This window comes from Mirounga leonina, unplaced genomic scaffold (genome assembly GCF_011800145.1).
Source record: "Mirounga leonina isolate KUSES-001 unplaced genomic scaffold, KU_Mleo_1.0 Mir_126, whole genome shotgun sequence".
NCBI classification, from domain to species: Eukaryota; Metazoa; Chordata; class Mammalia; order Carnivora; family Phocidae; genus Mirounga; species Mirounga leonina.
The window spans coordinates 6,518,301-6,533,098 of NW_023270314.1; positions in this window are offsets into that span (position 1 = coordinate 6,518,301).

Sequence of the window (14,798 nt, forward strand, 5' to 3'; positions counted from 1 at the left end):
TGAAAGAGGTCACAGAGAACAAGTTAAGAGTAATAACTGCCCTTTTTTAATGCCTGGTAGAAGCATAATCAGGCACTGGGCAAGGTATTTTAGATATTTAAAACATTCATACAACTCTGCCCATTTTGTATACAATAAAATCAAGATTCAAAGAAATCAGGTTACTTGCTCAAGATCACAGAGCTGGTGCCACGATTTGGATCCAGGTCTGTCTCTCCTTAATGCCTTTTTTGCTTTATCTAGTTTTCTCTTGAGCAATTAACATAAAATACAGCTCTCAGGCACTACCACCATCCTAGAAGTCTTCAAATGATGAGGGGATTTGAGATTGGCCATGTCTGGGGCTGGGGATCTGTCCATTTGGAATTAACCTAAAAACTTCTGTTATGATAGTTTAAAATAGGAGGATCCCAAATTTTGAGCAATTTCACTACTACCTTGTTACTCACCATAATGAGGATATCATCAGAGGAACACAATAAATGTCTCTCAGTCACTGAAAAGCAATGTAGATTCTACCTCCAAAATATATTCAGAGTCTGACTATTTCTTCCCATCTCCTACACTACCATCCTTGTTTAAGTCACTACCATACTGTCTGGAGGATTGCAACAGCTTCCCAACTGGTTTTCTTGTTCCTACTCTCACGCCCCTACAGACACTCTCCTCCCAGCAGTTGGCGTGATCCCTTAAAAAGACAAATCTGCTTATGCCACTCTTTGCTTAGCATCCTCCAATGGCCCCATCATGTATTCAGAATAAAATCCAAACAATTTTGCCTTGCCTTCAAGTCTCAGTGTTCACTCTTCCTACCTCCCAGGCTCTGCTCTGCCCCCAGGCTCTTTGTACTTGCCATGCTTTATAATGACTGAAATATTCTTCCCACAACTCTTTGCCTGACAGCCTTCTCTCACTATTCAGTTCAAATGTCAATACTGTGGAGATGACTTTCCTCCTGACCAACCTAAATAAAAGTATCATAGCCCAACCCTCATCCACCGGTGGAGTGTACAACTCTCCTTCATGACATCTTCTTTTGTGTTCTTTAGAACATTTATCACCAACTCACATTTTCTCCTTTATATGTGTGTTTATCGTCTCCATCTTCCAAGAAGTTAAAAGTTTGTCCTCATTACTGCTATATCTTCAGGGTCTAGAAACAGTTCCTCCTTCATAGTAAGCACTTAATAAATATTTGTTAATATTGACAAGAATGCTGGGTTGGGAGTCATGGGACCTGTATTTGATCCTGGCTCCATTATTGGTTTATAGAGTGTGTTGGACAAGTCAAACTTCTTGGGTCTCAGTTTGTTTCTTCCTCGATAGATTGGATCAGATGACCTCTATCACCCTCGCCTAGTTCTAAAACGCTGATTCTAATAAAACCCTGACTCACTGCAGGCCACAGAATGGAGTTCCCTGACTCTTCTTTCTTTAGGCCCCAAAGGAGTTATTTTAATATTAATAAGTGAGAAATGATGCAAGCGTAAATCATCTTTGGCGACAAGGAGAGTTTGTTCAATGATGTTAATAATGAACTTTACCAAAAAGTACCAGCCTTGAAAGTGAGTTTTGTACACAGGAAAAACTAATTCAATTTTAATTCTAATTCATAGAAATTAATATTCAATTTAATAAAGTTACAAATAAAAAATCCAGTCCTGTTGGCTTTTAATTCATTTTGAAAATCTTTATCTAGTGAATTTTAGCAACTACTTTGATGGGGTCTTTGAATAATATTTTGTCCCATTTAATTTAGTCATTTAAATACCCTTAAATATTTGAGGTTACATTTAATAGATTTGAGCCCTTCTAAATGACTTTAACTGGCTGTCAAAGCTTTCTATGTACTTAAGTACTTCTTGTAAATCTAAGAAGTACATTTATAAATATGGCACCTTAAATCTACTTAAAAGTTCTAATACTGTATATAAACTTAGTAAGATTTCAACTTAAATTTGCAAATCTAGATCAATTTCTCAAATACATATTTTAAAATTGGGATAAACAGGCTGACCTGTTATTCTAATACGATAAATTTTATTAAACATTACCTACCAAAAATAATTCCAAATATGTACAGCTTTCTTCACAGAATAGTATTCTTTTGTTTTGATGCACAATGTTATACTTAATTTTAAATCTTCCTAAGATTAAGGGGCTGGCTGAGTTGGTTAAACTTCTGCCTTCAGCTCAGGTCATGATCCCAGGGTCCTGGGATGGAGCCATGCCCTGGGCTCCCTGCTCAGCGGGGAGCCTGCTTCTCCCTCTGCCCCTCCCCCTGTTTGTACTCTCTCTCCCAGCCCAAATAAATAAAAAAATCTTAAAAATATATAAATAAATCTTCATAAGATTAAAATATACTTACTAGCACTAAGGAAATAGTTACATCATGCTCCTCTTCCCCATTTTGAGATGTAAGCATGCATATTTGTGTGGCTATTAGTTTAAGCTAAATTCTCAGGATAAAGAGCAGCACTGAGCAGGTATTTACACTCAAGTCCTGTCAGTACACATGTGGTCAGAGAGATCCAATCCCACAGACTTTATCTCCAATCAACAGCAGACATTTGGTCTAATTCACAAAATAATAGAAATATTTTGAAGTAGCAACTTGTTAGCATCATGGATGACAGAAATACATTCTTATATGTGGAATTGGAATTATTAAAAGTATGTGGTTTGGCTAAAACATTTGAGACAGACTTTACCTTCACTGAAGAGCATATGAATCTTGCTAACCCTTCCCCTTTATCTCTAAATGTATCTGTATGTGTGATAGAATTTGGTTTGAGTCTTAACCTTTGCAATAGAATAGTGGTGAGGTTGTAGGTGAGTAGCTTATTGCTACTGTTATTTACTAAAAAGGAACTCATGATTGTTCCTAGCCAGTTTGACATAAGCCAGTTGGAAACATCTTTCCATGTAATTTTGCTATTAACTTATGGTTGCATAATGAGAAAAGATTCTTTTTGGCAACCTTGATGGAACCCTATTATAGTTGGTTGCTATGTCAGTGAATTCATAACTGCAAAAGAAGAGGTAGTTTCATAGTCAGGATCTTTTATGCTCAGGGAAATCTATAATCCCCACATTGTTTGATTAGATGTTGTACTTCCTCAGCTTTTAACTATGTAAATGTCCTTTTATTGAATTTTAAAGACTTTGAACTTGATGGAGTCTTGTGTTTTATATTTTACGTTCATAGAATCACATGACTCTGCTTAAAAATAATATGGGATTAAATTTTAGCTCTCCCTCTCTTCCTTTCTCTCTCCTTCCATAACTGCTCAAGTTAGAACACCCAAAAGCCATTCTACTGATAATGGAAATTAGGAGAAGACACTCCTGAATTGTGTACCAAATCCTTAACAAAGCTGGCCCTGGAAATACTTTTATTCCAATTGGTGGAAAGTCATTGGTGTTTTATTCTCCAGAGAAATGTTCAGAAGTGTAGGTCCCTTTATAGGACCCTAGGTACACGCTGAGATGTCAACCAGAGCAGCTGTCTTCATTTGAAAAAAAGGAGGCACGTGGTGGGGCAGGGGTAAGGGAAGGGATGTTGAGTGGGAAAATAGGGGAGAAAATTGCTTTCACTAGTATTTTTCTACTATCAAAATTCTAGACAAAATATATACAGCCAAGAATGGGGGAGGAGAACTGTCAAATGTAAGTCATTTCAAATTTTTTACTACCAAGAATTCCTTTGAAAGAAAGTTTCTTGGGGCGCCTGGGTAGCTTAGTTGTTAAGTGTCTGCCTTCGGCTCAGGTTATGATCCCAGGGTCCTGGGATCAAGCCCTGCATTGGGCTCCCTGCTCAGCAGGAAGCCTGCTTTCTTCCCCTCCCACTCCCTCCGATTGTATTCCCTCTCTCGCTGTCTCTCTCTCTCCATCAAATAAATAAATGAAATCTTAAAAAAAAAAAAAAAGAAAGTTTCTGTATTGACCCACATTTTGATAGATTTTCACTACTAAGTAAATGGTTTTTTATTACATAATACCTTATTTCCCCACTTTTATTAATGAAAGACCTGCATCTGATTATTAGAAATTCTGATTAGCTGGTGCTAAGTTAACTTGATCATGTCAGCTAAAGCAGAGAAAATTGCAATGCTACGGGGATATTTTAGTTAACCTTATTACAAAAGAGTTCTCTCAAAATCACCTGGTGTTTGAAAAGAAATAACAGATTTCCAAGCTCTATACCAAACCCTCTGAAATATCATCTTTTGGCTTAGGACATAGGAACCTTCATTTGTAATAAGCCCTGTCCTCATTCTTCAGGTGGTTCACATCTCATGTTTCTTGAACCATCCTTTGAGAAGCACTGCACTGTAAATTTTGAGATATTGAAAATCGCTCCCAGACCTCCCTCTGAACTGACTTTACAGATCTGGTGACTTCAGGCCAAGAACCTCTGGAAGGGTGGATAATTGCAAACTCAATTTAGCTGTTCAGCCTTAGGCACTACTTGGGTTGAAGCTTGAGAAGCTATGACTAAGCTGACCTTTTGTCATATCTCTTTTCCTCCCTGTTTATTTAAGTTACCATCTTAACTGGCCCTTGAAGTCAAAAGTGCTTTTGTTCTCTGCATGAATGGTTTGATTCACATCACAGGAATATAGCTTCAAAGAAAGAAAAGTCTCTTACCTTTGGATAATCTCTCCCTCCCCCTGCAAATGTCACAAGCCAGCTAAATTGGGATTTTAAAGGTTTTCTGTTTTAAATATTTCAGAGTCTTCAGATTACTGCTCTTTATTTCCTCCTTGGAAGAAAGAAGGACAAAAGAACTAACTCCCACTTAGAGTATTTTTAATAAAGGTGATTTCTTCCACATAATATTGTATTTAAGGTGGTGATTCACAAACTGGGAGCTTAAAATGCACAGCTTCTTGGGGCCACCTCCAGAGTGTGATTCAGGAGGTGTGGGAGGGGGCCTGGGAACTTGTATTTTGATTAGGCAGGTCTCTGAATCAACACTTTAATGAATGAACCCCAACAGATCACTTGCCCAAGGTTGAATGACCGAGAAGTGACAAAATCTGACCAGGAAGACTGTGTTCTCTCTACCATCTCATGCTGCTGGAAATAAAAAGGGCAGGAAAGAATCAAAGGCAGTCTGAGCTACTTGGCCTTTCTTGAACCAAAGATTCCTTCATTCACCTGTCCCCTCTACACCCCCCCTCTCCATTCAGTTCATATGTCAGCTGCACTGAATTTCTCATGGTACCTGATCATGCATGACTGTTTTTGTCTTCCTGCTTTTGTGCATATTGTTCTTTCAGTCTAGAATTCTTGTGTCTAGCTTTCTTCTCCCTGCTGAACTCAGGACTCCATTAAAATGTCAATTCCTTGTGAAGCCTTCCGAATACCTCAGGCTGAATAGATCCTTCCCTTCTCTGTACCCAATAGATTTTTGTACATGCTAGTATTTTGGTGCTGAGAAACTGGTGTATTCTATCACCTGTAATTTATTTAAAATACTTCCTTTTTTTAATACTTCCTCATAGACAGTGTAATATGTCTATGAGCAATTTAGTAATGAGGTCTATATCCTAGGGCCAATTAGATGAATTATCCCATCAGGCACCACCTCAAGAAGTGGCAACAACCAAATTTGAATAACAGATACTTTCATTTTTAGAGCCTGATCATTTGGGGAACACTGAGCAAAAATTACAAATACTAGCTTTCGATGAAATGCATTTTATTTTATTTTATTTTTTTTAAAGATTTTATTTATTTGAGAGAGAGAGAATGAGAGACAGAGAGCAGGAGAGGGAGGAGGGTCAGAGGGAGAAGCAGACTCCCAGCTGAGCAGGGAGCCCGATGCGGGACTTGATCCCGAGACTCCAGGATCATGACCTGAGCCGAAGGCAGTTGCTTAACCAACTGAGCCACCCAGGCACCCAATGAAATGCATTTTAAATAAAAATATAAATATATTAAATGTGATGCTGATACATATGCTCTATGGAATTTTTATATTTCCCTCCCCAAAAAACCCACTATGTAATTGATTTATCATCCTATTTCATACAGTCTGAACAAAGGCAGCTTTAAGAATAGCTGCTGAGAATGCATGATACACTCATTTGCAATAGTGGTGTTCATTTTTCAACACTGTCGAGAAAATTCATCTAAAGAAATTATAAGCCTAAAGAGCTCCTGCATTGGCTATTTGTCATTAAAAGCATTCCCCACAATGAATAGGCATTACATACAGGTTGTTAAGCATCTCCAGGAACATTGCTCATTGAAATTTGTTCGAAAGATGATTGAATGTTATTTAAGTAGAATTTTACATGCAATAAATGGTACATTTGCAGACTGCTGAGAAAATTGATGAAAAGTATAATGTTCTGTTTTGGACTCTAAACAAAAGGCAATCAATTAGTAGGACCAGTTCGAATAATGTGAAAGAAACAGTGCCTAGAAACTCTCCTGCTGAAAGATTGGACCTCAGGCTGAAATAACTGCTTTTGCATTAAAAAGATCTATAGCTTGGCATAAACAGAGCCCGAAAGGGTATCATGAACAGAATCCATTTCTGGACCTACATCACTACCCAGAGCTTGATTCCTCATGAGCCCACTTTCTTTTCTGGGCCTTGCCTTTATTATGGGCTGCATTTCAACTTCCTTCTAAGCTCACAGCCGCACATTCTGGCCAACCTATAAAGTGTCCTCCTCAGCAAAGATTTTAAGTGATTTAAAGAGGGATCGTTAATGAAGCTTAGAGAATGTTATTGGTTTTCAGGACTAGCCATGCAGTGCTCCAGTGTGGAGTTGTCAGTAAGACTCTGTGTTTTGTTGGTAATGGGGATGAAGGAATTTTGATGGTGGTTCTTTTACGTAGAGGTCATCGGTTTTTTTCTGTAAAGGTCCAAATAGTAAATATTTTAGTATTTGTGGGACGTATGGTGTCTGTCATAATGCAACTCTGCCTGAAACAGCCTGAGAGCAGCCACTGACCGTCTGTAAACAAATGAACACAGGTGTGTTCCAGCTCTTCATCAAGGGACCAAAATCATGGCTGAACAAGCCCCACACAGAAGTCTTAGATCGTGCATACATATTTACAAGAAATAACTATTATCTCACAGATGATGATTTCTTTTCTTTTTTTTTTTTTTAAAGATTTTATTTATTTATTTGAGACAGAGAGAATGAGAGAGACAGAGAGCACATGAGAGGGGGGAGGGTCAGAGGGAGAAGCAGGCTCCTTGCTGAGCAGGGAGCCCGATGCGGGACTCGATCCCGGGACTCCAGGACCATGACCTGAGCCGAAGGCAGTCGCTTAACCAACTGAGCCACCCAGGCGCCCACAGATGATGATTTCTAATTTCATGTTACTTGTATTTTATCTTTGCGTCATAAATTGAATGGCCACTATTAAACTTGAAGTTCCCTCATTTTTCCTCTTGTGCCTTCCTCTCTAGCCTTCTGTATTTCTGTCACTACTTCCTAACCTTTAATATTGAATCAGATTAGATTGGTCCCCCTAGGAGATGGAGCCTTTGGAATGTGCCTGTGAACTGTTATGTAGTTGCTACACCAAGCCAAAGCCAAGAGGACAGGCACATTTAATTTCCAACTAGCTTCATGGATATCAGGTGTTGGTACCATTAACTATTCTGGTTTTTTCCCTTTCCCCAAGCCCTAGGATTTTTATATAGGGGAAACCAGAAGGCTTAGAAAGGAAGTCAATTAAAAAACAAAACAAAACAAAAACACTCTAAAGCACGTTGCACCTAAGGGATGTCAGGTAGGAAAATGACATCCACTGATTAATAGGTAGTAGTTCTCTTCATTAACTTCAGTGAACAGATTTACTCACTGTGTACCTGACACTCTCCATTCCCTCTGTGAAAGAGACTCCGATTTTCACACCCCATAGAATGTTTGGGCTAGCGGGCTACATGCTGGTATGTTTCAGTCATCTGGTAAGTTTTTCAGAATCCTGTTTCCTAGGCCCACTGTAGACCACTTAAATCTGAATCGTTCAGGGTGGGACTCAAGTGATATTCCAATGTGCCACCAAGGCCGGGAACCACTGTGGAGTTGCTCAGAGTGTGGTCCGTGCCCACCAGCAGCGGCATCTCAGAATTTAGAACTATGGACTCTGCCCCACCCCAGACCTACTGAAGCAGAATCGGCATTTTAATGGGATCTCTAGGTAATTCGCCTCCACGTGAGAGTTGAGAAGTCCTGCTCTGGCAGGTCCAGGCACTTTTGTCACCACCTGCTAGTAGCATGCATACCAAGGGTGAGCTGTCTTTGTTCCCAAATCTGCTTATCTAGTTATAATTGTAATTATATGAACATCATATAACTAATGAGTTCCATTAGTTATATGATTAGTGCACAAAGATAACTGTTGCTGTGAAAACAAAATGGAATATTTTGAGACAGTATAGGTTGAGTGTAAAATTACCTATCAAATGAAGCTTGAGATAACCTGTAAAAATTGAGGGGAAAATTCGCAAACTTCTAGATTGACTGTGTAGTCATCTTGCTTCATGATTGCTGTGCCAGTTTAAAAAAATAAAAGGGTACATTCTGGACCCTGAGTTCTGGAGGTGGTTCATACAAGAAGGATTACTTAACACTAATCATTGGCAGATCCAAAGTCAAAGAAAAGACCCTTCCTATACATTAACACAGGTAAACAAATATCTTAAATTGAAACATAAAAGATTCAAAATATGTACATTTTCCGATGTTCCATCTTAATTGGTTTTTGGATTAAATTCACTAACTACTGCCCCAGATCACATTGCATAAGAAAGTTTTTACTGTTGACACTCAACTGATGAATCAACCAGCTTGCCTACTTCCCATTTTCATGGTCCAACTGGTCGTGCTCCCTAAGAGTGGTTTCTGGACTTTTGAATTTCACTGACAAGGAAAATTGCAGAAGTATTTTGGAGAACTCACATAGAGTTGCCACTACTTATTAGACCAGTTAAGGAGGAAAATGCAGCCCTATCGTGTATTATCCACGATTTCAGGAGAGAAAAGATATTAACAAGTTAGAAGGACACAATCTCAGGATGAAAGAGAAATCCTCAAATGGCATAAAATTAGCTTTGTGGAAATGAATTAATTTTTTAAAAATTATCTCATTTTACTATGAAATGTCAAAACCCACCACAGCTCTGCTGATAATCATATGGGAACCTGCTGTATGGTGCTAGAAAGTGATAGAAGCGTGGGATGGTTGCAGTTTACTCTTTACCATGATGCTACCCTAATGTCCTCTCCTGACATAGGTAAGCCCGTGCTCTTTTGTGCCATGGATACCACTGTTAGCACTTAGTTCACTCTATTGTAGCTCTTAGTTATCTGTTTATCTTCACCCCTGGGTTGTGAACTGGGACACTTGCACTATGTATCTCTTATGCACAACACAGTACCTGATACATAGTGGTGAGGCAATGCATATTTGCTCGATGAATAAGTGCAGTGGGTCGGCTTCATACACATTTACATCAAAGGGAAATGGAACTCACTGCAAGATATATATTATTCTATCCCTCTAAGACTCTTGTTGAACATTTTTGCTGAATTGTCAATATCGTGGTAATATATGTCAGCAAATAAACATTGTAGGATTGGCCATAGTTGATTGTGTTTTTTGAGTACTTCTCTATTATGAATCCATTTACTGTAGTATATTTAATTAATATTGATTTTCAGACTGAGGGAATTTCAGGATAAAAAAATTAACTGTTTTATTACATTGTATTTTCATTAAGTTGTAAAGAAACGGAAGTACTCTTTTCTTTTGAAAATAAGATACTAAAGGAATAATTAATATCCCAAGTTGGTTCTTTGAAGAATAATTCCCTCCTGTATTTGAAATTATGTAGTTATCTGTTGTCTTTTCATTAAACATCAATAACTAAATGCCAATAAGGCATGTTCATTATAATTAATTACAGTTCCCTTATCTGGATGTTCTATTTATAAATTTGAACTTCAGACACCACATATATGGGATCTTTTTTTTTTGAAACAGGATAACACTCAGGACTGATACTTCCAGTACTTTTATGTTCATCTTCATGTGATCCAAAAATAATGCAATTTGAATTACTTATTAACATTTTTATTGTATTGATTATACTATTAACCTGTTAGCTAACATTCCATCCTTCTTATGTGAAAATTGCTCTTCTGGTTTGTTGTGACTCAAATGTGAGAACATTCCGTTGGCATGCTATCTAGCCATGTTCTCTGTTTAGATTCCCTTTGTGACCACTGGAATAGAGTGACTGCTAAATGAGGGTTGCAGCTATGACCATGAAGGAGAATAAGCCAACTGGTGCTTGTGGGGATGGAGCCTAGGATTGCCCTATTTAGCACTGCGCTTTGACCCTGCTAGCGGATTCCACAGTTAGATCAAGAGTATGGCCACTGTTTTGAACAGTTAGGAATTTCCCACATGAAGATAACTCATAATGGACTTATTGGTATCTAAATATTCTCCCTTTTATTTGAAATTGGGAAGTATATTGACTCAATACTTGGTTTTAAATAAGAGTTATCTTTCTTTAGATTAGAAAAATAATTCTGAAAATACAAGGCTAGATTTCTTGCTCTCTCTCTTTTGAGACCTTTAGATCATAACTTCTGATGCAGGAAACCAATATTTTTCACACGTAGACTATGTGGGATAAATGGGTATGTTTTTCTGCTGTAGTCAAAGATGTCATTATGGAAATATCATTTAGTGAATCAAGCTGCCATGATGTAGGGGATAAGCTGAGTCAGGAGCAGGTTGTTTTGCAACATTAGTGAAGACGGAGATATCTGCCATTTAAAGCAATCTGTCTGGGCCATGTCATCAGGGAGGGGCTGATGGAATAGGGACAGGGATCCTAGCCCAAGAGTGGTTGATGCATAAAGTACATTTGGAATAACAGCTGCTTAAAAAAAAAGAGCCTGGTGATGGGTATTAAAGAGGGCACGTTCTGCATGGAGCACTGGGTGTTATACGCAAACAATGAATCATGGAACACTACATCAAAAACTAATGATGTACTTAATGTATGTTGATTAACGTAACATAATAATAATTTAAAAAATTGAAAAAAAAAAGATGCTGCATATTGAAGTCTTATAATAATCTAATTCAAGCTTATTGCAGCTTTATTCCCCCTGAAGTAAAATATTTCATTTTTTTGGATAACTGGGGATCTACAGGGGTGAGGATTCTACACATGAGAGGAGAATGACATCATGTACTTGAATTACTTATTTATTCAGTACCTAAACCCAAGGGTCAGGCATTATGCTTAATGATTAGGATATAAGACAAAAGGCAGAAAAGATACCCACCCCCATGGAACTTACTGCTCTTCTCTGATTCAGCATGGAGGTCAACAAATACACAGATAAATTTAAAAAATTCTGTAGTTACAGATTGTGATTAAATCCTGAGAAGGGGATAGAAACCAACACAGGGATTAGAGGTTTGTGTTGACATTAGTGCAAATCTTTCCTAACGCTGAGCACCCTGGGGCAAGATCAGGATCTGGGGTCCCTAGGGCTGCTTCTAAGACACTGAAAAGGAGACATTACCTTGCTCATCTGGTTGCTACAGCTCAGAGAGTTGTCCAGAGGCAAGCTGAACTTTCAAAAATGTTCTTCCTTTGTCATCTGCTTAAAGAAGCAAATTTGAATTTTCTAAGCCATTCGGTATCTCGTGAAGCTTTTCCTAATAATTGTTTCAAATGGCCCAAGGGTAAAGTTTCTGTCAATGTTCTTACTACAGCCATAATAGTGCTCAACTGTCACCTTAACGACTTTATGTCCTGCAAAGTTTAATGGAAAATGTGCCACTTCGATGAAACCAAAGAAAGCTGAAAATGGGATAGAGGAAATAACACTTGTTACTATGGTGATGGCATCTCTTTGGTAGTTGAAGAAAATCATTTAATAAAGTTACAAAATCTTAGTAAATGTTGGACAGCTTTATGGAAATGTAATAAACTGAAATCATATATCAAAAAGCACTAAACCTCGTTTTACATTTATGGCACACAGCAAAATTATAATGTGAACGAGTACTAAATGACCTATAAATGTGAAACACATAATTAAGCATGGGATATGTCAGCCAGAGTCTCTGTGGCTTTTCTGTGCAATATGTTCAAGTTAAATGCAATTGTAAGGAGAAACATCTGCCTTTTTCTAGTCCTCTGTATATTTTGGTGCCTTTTCTGGTCTGGAAAGGTAGAACAAAAAAACCTATCCATTTGCTTGCAGATAATCAGGCAAGATATCAAGAGAAATGAGCAAGTCTGTGTCCTTGGATATGCATTTAACAAGGTAAATACTGATAATGTTGTTAGGCTGATAGTGTTACTGCTCAGCCTGATCCAAAATGTAATTGCTTTTTGTGTTGCGTGCCACGTCCTCTAGTTTGTGAGGGAACTATTGATTTTATTCATAAGACAGAGCTCTTGTTTTGTGTTTTTCTAGACATCACCATAAGAAGCTGAGTTTGAAGGTGTTTTGAATAATATGTCCTGGGATATAAAAGCTTTTCTATTTGTAGGGAGCATTTTATCTTACAAAGAAACAGGTTTCTCCTCAGCAGTGGGTCTAGATTTCCTGCAGAAGGAAACTAAAAGGGACAGAGTCTTCCTACAGTGCAAAGAGGAGGCATTACCATCTAAGAAATTCAAAGTGCTTATTTTTTACTATGTAATTCAGCCAATTGCTCTGGGATAATCAGAGGGAGGGATACACTGCTTATTCATAAGATGGCCAAACAACCAAGTGAACGAGTCCATCAGTTACCACATTCTCAAAATGCAAAACAACAGAACTGACTGATGGTTTGTTTTCATAGAGTCAGCCAATGAACTAAAACAAAGCCATCAATCTAGGAGCTCTATAGTCAAACCTTGGGCTCTAGTCTTATTTTTCATGGTTCATCCTCAGGTTTGGTGTAAGTACCTCATATGCAGCTTTGAAGCTTTCCATGCTCTGTTTCTTTGGTTCCTATGCTTGAGGAGTTCTCAATTATTCTGGATTCGATTTCTCGAGATGGCTCTCAAACACTCTGCGGTTTCTCCTCTTTCCAGTTCTCCAGGGACATTGCTTAGTGCATATTCCTCAACTCCTTTTAGGACTCTTTTGGATTCATAACTTGCTTAAAGGGATCAATTACAAAGAAGAATTGAGAGCAGTGTTTCTTGAAGAGTATTCTTAGGTGAGTTGTTGGTTTGGCAGGAGATGAATGAAGACAAAGGCTTATAATAAAATTAAGTGTAAAACATTCTGAATAAGTGTTTTACCTTTTGTTAGAATATATAATTTGAAGTGAGAAGTGGTGGTAGATGAGGCTGCACAAGTAGTAATAACGGGAACACTGGTAGAACGCTTTTACATGCCAGGCACAAAGTGGTTTACATGACCCATCCCGCTGAATTTTTTTCTTGTTTTACTTTTTTTTTTATTGAGATACAATTGACATATAACATTGTATTAGTTTTAGATGTACAACCTAATGGTTTGATACATGTATTTATTGCAAAATGATTACCACAATAAGTTAATATCTATCACCACACATAGTTATGCCTTTTTTTCTTGTAATGAGAACTTTTAGTGACTTTCAAATATATGATATTGTATTGTTAGCCAGAGTCACCATGCTGCACATTCCATTCCAAAGATGTGGTATCTTTGACCACTCTCATCTCATTTAATCTTTACAAGCTTTAAGGTAGGTATTATTATTATGCATACTTTGCAGACTAGGCATGGCATAGAGAGAATAAATAACTTGTTCAAGGTCACATAACAATAAGTGGCAGGACTAGGACTCAAACTCAAGTCTCTTTGAATCTAAGTCCAGTGATTTAACCATTACCCTATATTGAGGTAATTCTGGTCTGGGTGTAGCTCTGTACAGCAATCCCTTCTAAAGGAAACAGAATGCTGTAATTGATACCCATCATAAAACTGAAACTTAGAACATTTGGCATCACTAAGTCCCAGGAAGGTGGTGCAATGCACACCAGAGCTTTCCCTGGAAGCCCTTTGGGAGAGCTGATGCAGGGGCCACAACAGAGACATCAGGGCATTGATGGTCAGCCGAGCTCAACACCAAGTTAGAACAGTGAGTTTTGGAAATAAAGCTATGGATCAGGGGCTACAATGTCAGTGTAGATCAAGATAAAGCTAAGGTGAATAAAAAAGGTTAATTCAGACTGAATATTGCAAAGTCAGAATTCTGGCTGATGTGTTGTTTAGTCTACTTCAGTTGGGTCAGGATCAGCACCTTAAAGGAAGCTGACTAATGAAAGGGTTGGGGAGGGGGAGGAAGAGGGAGAGAGAGAAAGGGAGGGAGGAAGGAAAAAAGGAAGAGAGAAAAGAAGGAAAGAAGTTATAGATGAAAAAAGGAAAGAAGGGAGGAAGTTGTATATGATGTATTCTCATTGTAAAAAATTTAGAGCATTTAGGGAATTTTATTTTTTTATTTTTAATTTTTTTTTTTATTTTTAAAGATTTTATTTATTTATTTGACAGAGAGAGAGAACAAGTAGGCAGAGGGAGAGGGAGAAGCAGGCTCCCCACTGAGCAGGGAGCCCGATGCGGGGCTCGATCCCAGGACCCTGGGATCATGACCTGAGCCGAAGGCAGCGGCTTAACCGGCTGAGCCACCCAGGTTCCCCGGGAAATTTATTTTTTAAAAGATTTTATTTATTTATTTGAGAGAGAGAGAGAATGAGAGATGGGGAGGGGCAGAGGGAGAAAGAGAGAGAAGCAGACCTCTCC